The sequence below is a fragment of the Callorhinus ursinus genome, unplaced genomic scaffold (genome assembly GCF_003265705.2).
Source record: "Callorhinus ursinus isolate GAN/ISIS: 27379988/994484 unplaced genomic scaffold, GSC_fseal_2.0 scaffold62, whole genome shotgun sequence".
In the NCBI taxonomy this organism is placed as follows: domain Eukaryota; kingdom Metazoa; phylum Chordata; class Mammalia; order Carnivora; family Otariidae; genus Callorhinus; species Callorhinus ursinus.
The window spans coordinates 2459285-2466577 of record NW_027397124.1 but is presented as its reverse complement, the minus strand read 5'-3'; positions in this window follow the sequence as shown (position 1 = coordinate 2466577).

The window sequence follows — 7293 nt, the reverse complement described above, 5'->3', positions numbered from 1 at the left end:
CGGGCAACTCATTTCATAAGCTTCTGAGGCCTGATCCTTGGTGGTTCTTTTGGAGATGTGTTAGTAGCCTCCCTCTGGGTCTGAGCACCAGAGCTGGAGGTAGTCACTGCTCTTGCCGTCTACTCAGCCCTGAAGAGTATGGCTCGGCAGGAGCAGCTATGCAGTAGAAAAGAGAGGATCCCATGCCCTGGTCACGCCAAACTTCTCGCCCATATGCTCAATAACCGAGGGCCTTTGCTGACTGTTGGCCCTTTGCACATGATATATCATTTTTCTAGAATGGCCTTCTCTACTGTTTTCATCTTGGCAAGCTTCTATTCACCCTTTGAGAAATAATACCACCTACTCGGTGAAGCCTTTTCAGCCTCCCCAGATCTGGCTTACAGCTCACATCACCATATTTGGATGTCCATACGGTTCCCCTAACTAAATTCCTTAATACCGATTATGTCTTGTTCATCTTTGACATCTAATTCCTAGCAAATGATACAGTAAGTTCTCCATAAATATATGATGAAAAACTAAATGAATGAAAGCTGGGGTTGTTATGCTCCCCTTTATGGATAAGTCACAGGTCCAAGACTTAGTATTCAGGGAAAGTAGAAAATAATTCTTTTCCGAAGGCAAATTCCCAAGGATGAGAAACAACTTTTCAGATAAATCTTGTACTGGTAACCTGACTAATTCTCTATTTGGTTTTGTGTGTGAGAATCAGGTCCTCTGGCATTTGACAAGAAGGACCGGCTATTGCAGCTCTGGAAGGTCACGACGTGAATCTAGACCTCTGCGCTGGCTCAATAAAATGCAAAAGTGCCTGCTGTTTTAGAACTTCAGTGAAACAAACTGAGGCCTTGAGGATAAAGTTGTTCAATCTATTTAATAACAGATTAATGTCAAATTTATTTGATGCTTATGAGGAGACAAGCATCGAAAGTGCTTTATTATATGCATTAACTCATTTAGCCCTCACAAAGATCATGATACATGACTTAAATTCTTTTATTAACCCCACTTACAGATGAGCAAACTGAGGCCATTGGCGCAGGATTTGATCCCAGTCTGATTCTTGGGCCCCAGCTCTTAACGTTATACAAACAAAAAAACAACAGAGAGAGGGAATCATTTTTCATGAGACAACAGTTCAAAAACATTTAAAATCGGTCTTACTCTTGTTTACCACAGCATCACTTTCTGTTTTGCTTTGTTTTTATTTGCTTTCTTCCAGTATACTTAACATACAGTGTTATGTTAGCTTATCACTTTTTTTTTTAAAAGGGAAATTCCAAACAGTGTTAGATCTTCAGACCTAGAGTCTGTGACCCTACCGTCTGACAGGACCGGCTCCGCCTGCGCACGCACAGGGAGGCCACATGATGACTGCCCGCCCGCCTGTCCTAAGACCTGAGGGGTGTCCTCCCGTAACCATGGCAGTGCAAGCCCATCTGTCAGCAGGGCAGAGGGGGAAAGGAAAAGCCCAGCCAGCATTTCTGAATTTGTCCAAGAACCACTCTGGGCTCCTCCTGTTTCATGACAGGGGGTCTGGTCAGACAGGACACCCGCGGGCCCGCCATACAAGTCCTGGGAAGCTCACCTCACTGCCGCTGCACTTTTCTCTCCTTATATTCAGTTCCCTCGGGGGGAGAAACTTTCTACCTGCTTCTTCGATTCGTACCTACTGATCTTCACACAAAAGAAGAGTCCATAACTTAAAGGAAAAAAAAGGGGGAACCTTTTCTTATGATTCAGTGCAGGAGCCTCAGGGTTCCCCCATCCTGGGCTTCCGAAGTAGATGAGGGGCCGCCGGGCCGCCGAGGGGCCCCTCGGTACTAATGGGTATAGAAGCTGAAAGAATTACAATGTCAGTGGCAGGATATTCTAGTTTCTCTTCAATGCTATGTATTTATCAATATCTACACAGCGTGTGTTTAGGGTCTCGGAAAATCCAATTTTGCCATTGGTTAAAACCAAATAGGACATCACTACGGGAAAGACTTCATCAGCCGACGCCTTATCCTATTTTCAAAACAAAAAGCAGCTCATTTGACTTGTGGAGGCAAACATGACTCTCGGAGCTGCCTCTGAAACCAGCCAGCTTCTCCCGGGTGTGGCGGGCCTGCCTTCTGTACTTACATGTCCCGAGAGGCACCAGGCCGCTCCCTGAAACCCAAAGCCACATGGTGTCAACACACTACTCCGGTGTAAATATTTGCTTCAGAGAACACGTCTGAAATGCCTCTACAACTCCTTTTCCAGCAGGTGGTAAGATGAAAAGGAGAATTAATGCCCGTATTAAAAGATTTCTTGTGAGAGCCTATCCATCGCTGCGCTACCCTTGTCCCAACACTTTAATGGCGTTTGCCTACCTCCCTCTCTCTCCTGTTCCCCTCCCACCCGGCTTTGCTAATGAAAAGGTTCTAAGTCCTTAGCTCTGCTGGCAAGGAGAATTAAATTGCTATTTGCCACCTGGTGTTGTCTTACTTAACATATTTCTAAATTGCTCTTAATCTCCCTTTGGAATTCTGAGTATAAATACAAGAAAGAAGGAAAGGGAATTAGAAGAGAGGACAGAGGAGGGAGCAAATCTACGTAATTTCTGTTGGTTTTCTTCGTAACAGGCCCTGGTCTATGTTTCCCTCTTTGCTTTTATCTTCTGCTCATCCCATTCAGCTTTTCTTCACATTCATCTCCCCCCCGCCCCTCCTTTTTATTCTCCAGAATTTTACTCAAAGAAGAAACACATGTTTTCCTCATGGCAAAATCATACTCAGGCTCAAAATGGGATGGCCTGAATGTTTCTAATTGATTTTGATCCCGGAAATTCTGAGCTCTTGCCCACAGTCACTCTCTCTTAAAAATTTTCAGAGTTCCTTTTCTCCTTTTCTTTCACTTATTCAGCAAATATTTGTTGAAAATCTACTCTTGCCTGGTGCTATGCTGTCTTCTGACTTACTTTATTTTTAGTTCAATTATCACCTGCCAGGAGTGAGTAAAGTAATAAAATACAAGAACTCCCGCAACTGAGCCAAAGTCCATTCTTCGCAACTGCAAGAGAGTCCTCCCTCTGCAACGTTCGGTAATATAATACAATGAGGAATTACAATTAGCAAAAAGCTGTATAAGACTTATCAAATTACAAATTCTTAATTTCTATCAAAATGAGTTACTTTTCAGGGGCAGGGCGGAGTCCCCTCAACAACCATTTAGAGTGATGTTTGCATTCTAAATGGGGTTTCTATTTGCTCCCGGAGGCCCTTTGGAAACTGCATTTCATTCACTATAATAGCAACTTCCTGACCCTTAAACAAGAAACAAGGACAAAGTCAGTTGACAAACCAGTAACTACGGCAGAATCCATTTTCGGGCCCCTTAGGGAATTTATTATCAGAGAAAAAAGATAATGGGACCCACAGATGAAAACAAACCATAATAAAGTGCTACACTTGGCTGAAGGATGGCCTCATCATAGGAACAAACCCCAGCCACGGATGTACCCCAGGGAGGGAAACCGAAGTTTCCAAATGAAGAACTGGACAGACTTCAGGTGGGGAAGGAAGCTCTCTGACGTGTTTGAACTCATCCTGTTAAAGAGAGGTTTAAGACGGTTAGAATTCAATGACTATTCAACGCGGAGGGAGAAGGTCTGCATTAGTTGAGATTTAAGGGCAGTCTCATTTCTGTACTTCTCCCTAGAGGGCAAATTGGTATCCCTCTAACTAAAGATGATTGGGAGAGCTGAGTCCTGAGTTTTGCTGCTTGTAGAAAACCAGAGAAAAGGCCTGAGTGTTGAGAAACTAATAAAGGCTTGGGGGCATTTGAGGCTCATAGCAAGGAGCAGGGAAATGTTAAAAAGGTAATTAACATTTGTATTCTAAGGAGCAGTGAGTACAGGTTAGAACAGATGGTTTCAGAAACCATAAAAATAGCCTGAGATAGTCTGTAGGTGGAAGAAAGAGCTTTAAGTACAGGTGAGCGACAAGATACTACAGTAAATAGTTCATTAGTGTTTTCTCTTAACATGTGCTTTAACTTGGTAGTTCGGGCATTCATAAGACAGTGGGTCATGCATTGTTGTCTAAACGAATAATTTCTTTGAGAAAAAGTACTTGTAAATGTAATGAGTGGTGTATCTTTGCATCTCCATTCTCTCCATCTGGTAGTTAAGCCTAACCTCTGTCAGGAACTGTTAAGAAAACATCCCAGCTACCTGTCCAAAAGCCATATAGTGCACAGCATATCTTGTAGGAATGCTGTGTCCTATGAAGTCTTTTACCCTGAAAATCTCACCTTACACAATTGGCAGTTGGTAAAACTTAGAGAACAGGGATCAGTTCATATATAAAATCAATTCAAAATGTGTCAGCAAAAATACAACCGGAAAAGGCCCATGCAGTTAAGTACAGCAGTTATGCAAAAGCTGGTAGAACGACTTGCTTTCAAAAAGCTAAATTCTGAACAGCAAAGCATTCACTGATTCTGGGGACCTTTTAAAAAAGCTGAGTGTTCTATGCTTCAGAAGCACCTTGAATTTTGAAGAGAGAGGAAGAAAGGGCAGAGTGCTGAGAGAAAGCATTCATTCAGGTCTGCTCTTGTTTTTCTGCCTAATAAAAGTGCTCCACAGGATTTTTGAGTTTTCAGTAAGACAGAATGACATTTAAAAAAAACAACTCAAACCAAAACAAACTTCATTATCGTCTAAGACAGTTATCTGCATGTGTTCAATCCCCATTTTAAGTTAAATGCCTAGAGTTGCTTATTTTCCTTGTGTCATTGTAGGTCTTGTCCCAAGTGCTTTCTGTCACGATATTCTTTATTTACAGACAATGAAGTTTATAAATACAGGTAATGATTAAGGCATGGATTGAGGAATTTAATAACTAGGAGATTTTTGTCTAGAAAATTCCCTAGGGTTATAGCAACTAATGTGCAATTAAGATAGAGCAAATTCCCAAACTATGTATTTCCACCACTAGGATGTGATCCACTTCTTAACCTGCTAAAATATCTGACCAGGTACAGATGCTATTTTATTTATACCTTTGATTATTCTGCAGCTTTAAAATTTGATTTGCAATGTGATCATGGTAGCAACAGGCAGATGTTAGCATGGTGTTTGATAGAAAAAAAATTTCAATGGTAATTAGCAAGCAGTAGTTCTTTACCAAGTAATACTGAACATTTTTATAAGTTTTGGAAAATGGGAGATGATAATGGTGAAAAATTAATGTAATTCAAGAAAGAGAAAAAAAAAAAACCAATATGGTGCTAATTATCCCTGACACTCCAATTTCTCTTTGTAGTTTGCACAGAGCCTTCACAAGGAGGTGATACTATTTCTTGAAGCATGACAAGGTATTTGGAGACTGAAAGCAAGATAAGAAGATACTCTAGAGGCGGGTGTAATGTAAGCAGAGACGTGGTCATCGGGACAGACTCTTGAAGGACAGCCTTCTCTCTGCTGGGGGCACTGGTCTCCCTTGGGTGTACAGTAGCCCAGTTAGAGGGAGGAACAAAGTTATATTATGAAAAAAGAAATTGGGCTTCAGAGACTTTATGTATTCGGCCAAGTTCAAAAATTATCAAGCGCCTGGGTGGCTCAGATGGTTGGGCATCCGCATTCAGCTCAGGTCGTGATCCCAGGGTCCTGGGATCGAGTCCCGCATCAGGCTCCCTGCTCCACGGGAAGCCTGCTTCTCCCTCTGCCTCTCTCTCTCTGTCTGTCATGAATAAATAAATAAAATCTTTGAAAAAAAAATTATCAAGCAATGAAGTGGGATTGGAGAGCAGTACTCAGTGTCCCGCCCCCAGACCCCACCTCCTAGGCAGCAGGGGCGGGGCAGGGGGGGGCAGTGGTTGTGGGTGACTGTCTCTTCTCATGTTGCTTGTTTGCCATAAACTAAAACAAGTATAAAAGAATATGAAGAGGGCAAAACAATCATGGAACTCTACATCAAAAACTAATGATGTAATGTATGGTGATTAACATAACAATAAAAAATTATTTTAAAAAAAGAATATGAAGAGGGCAAAGCAAAACTGCAAAGAAAAAAGGATTGTTGTTTTTTCCTGTCCCAAACCTTTTAAAACCATGTAAGTTTTAGGGCAGTTTGACCATATCATCTTCTATTCTCTGGGGAAGAGGGAGAGTGGGCTTAGTTGGGTTTGAGTCAGGAAATGAATGTTGTTTGATCTGGATTTTCAGAATGTCCTGATTCTATTCAAGGAACATGCTGAGGTGAAATGTAAGGAGTAGTAAAAAGTTGACAAGATTTAGTGACATGTGATCAATTTCATACTTGGTAGAACTACCGTTACCCACACTCAGGGTCATGGATGGTTTTATGGCCATGTATTTACAATAGTTAGATCTCTTTATTCTGTTTTTAGGTGCTTAAAATAATAAGACCATGAAGCACAACAACATACAGTGTATGCAATACAGGAAAGAGCCCCCAAGATGAGGTTGTGTATTCTTTGTTGGGGGGGAAAGCACTCCTATCCCCAAGAACCAAATCTATTCGTGTGCGAGTAGTGCTAGACCAGTCATGAAGGGCACTGAAACTACTGAGAACATGGCAGGTGGCGTCCTGAGGGAGGGGGTCCGGGAAGGCAGTGGTATTGATGGATAATATTAAACAGCTTCCACCCCCCTACCCCACCTCCTGCTGACCGCGGTGTTACATAAACTCCACTCGTGTGGCAGATGGCATAATTTAAGTTGCTGATTTAGGCCAAGGACTCTATAAAATGCCACTCTCAAATCTGACCAACTTTAACAAGTAGAACTTTCAGAGAGAAAGTGGAGAATATTTTTGTTTCCTTTTCACATCAAAGCAAATGCATGTGTGATGTTAATAAAATCGAAAGAGCAAGGGAGCCAGAGGCTGTGGGACGCTGGGAAACGCATCCTTTGGGAAGCAGGAGTCCTGCCTGCACCTTCAAGGAAGGAAAGGCATTGCAGGAGAGTTGGGTCTATGGACTCAAGAAGGAGAGCCAGTGAGGATGCCTGTAGGAGAAGGTGACTTCGCTGACCCAGAGGGGTGGAATCTAGGATCAAATGTTAGAAGAAAGGGTCCATAGGGATACTAGCATCCTGGGTCCTTTAAATGAAACGAAATTATTGAAGTTAATTGATGTCATACCAGTGAAGTCACATTGTCAGCTAGTGACCTCATTAGCAATTCCTAGAACAGTAGTAAGGGGTAGGTCTTCACATATATCCAGAATTCAACTACCACCCATTTCTGCTGCCACCACCCTGGTCTACACAACCTGCACGGTTCACCTATTGTGAGA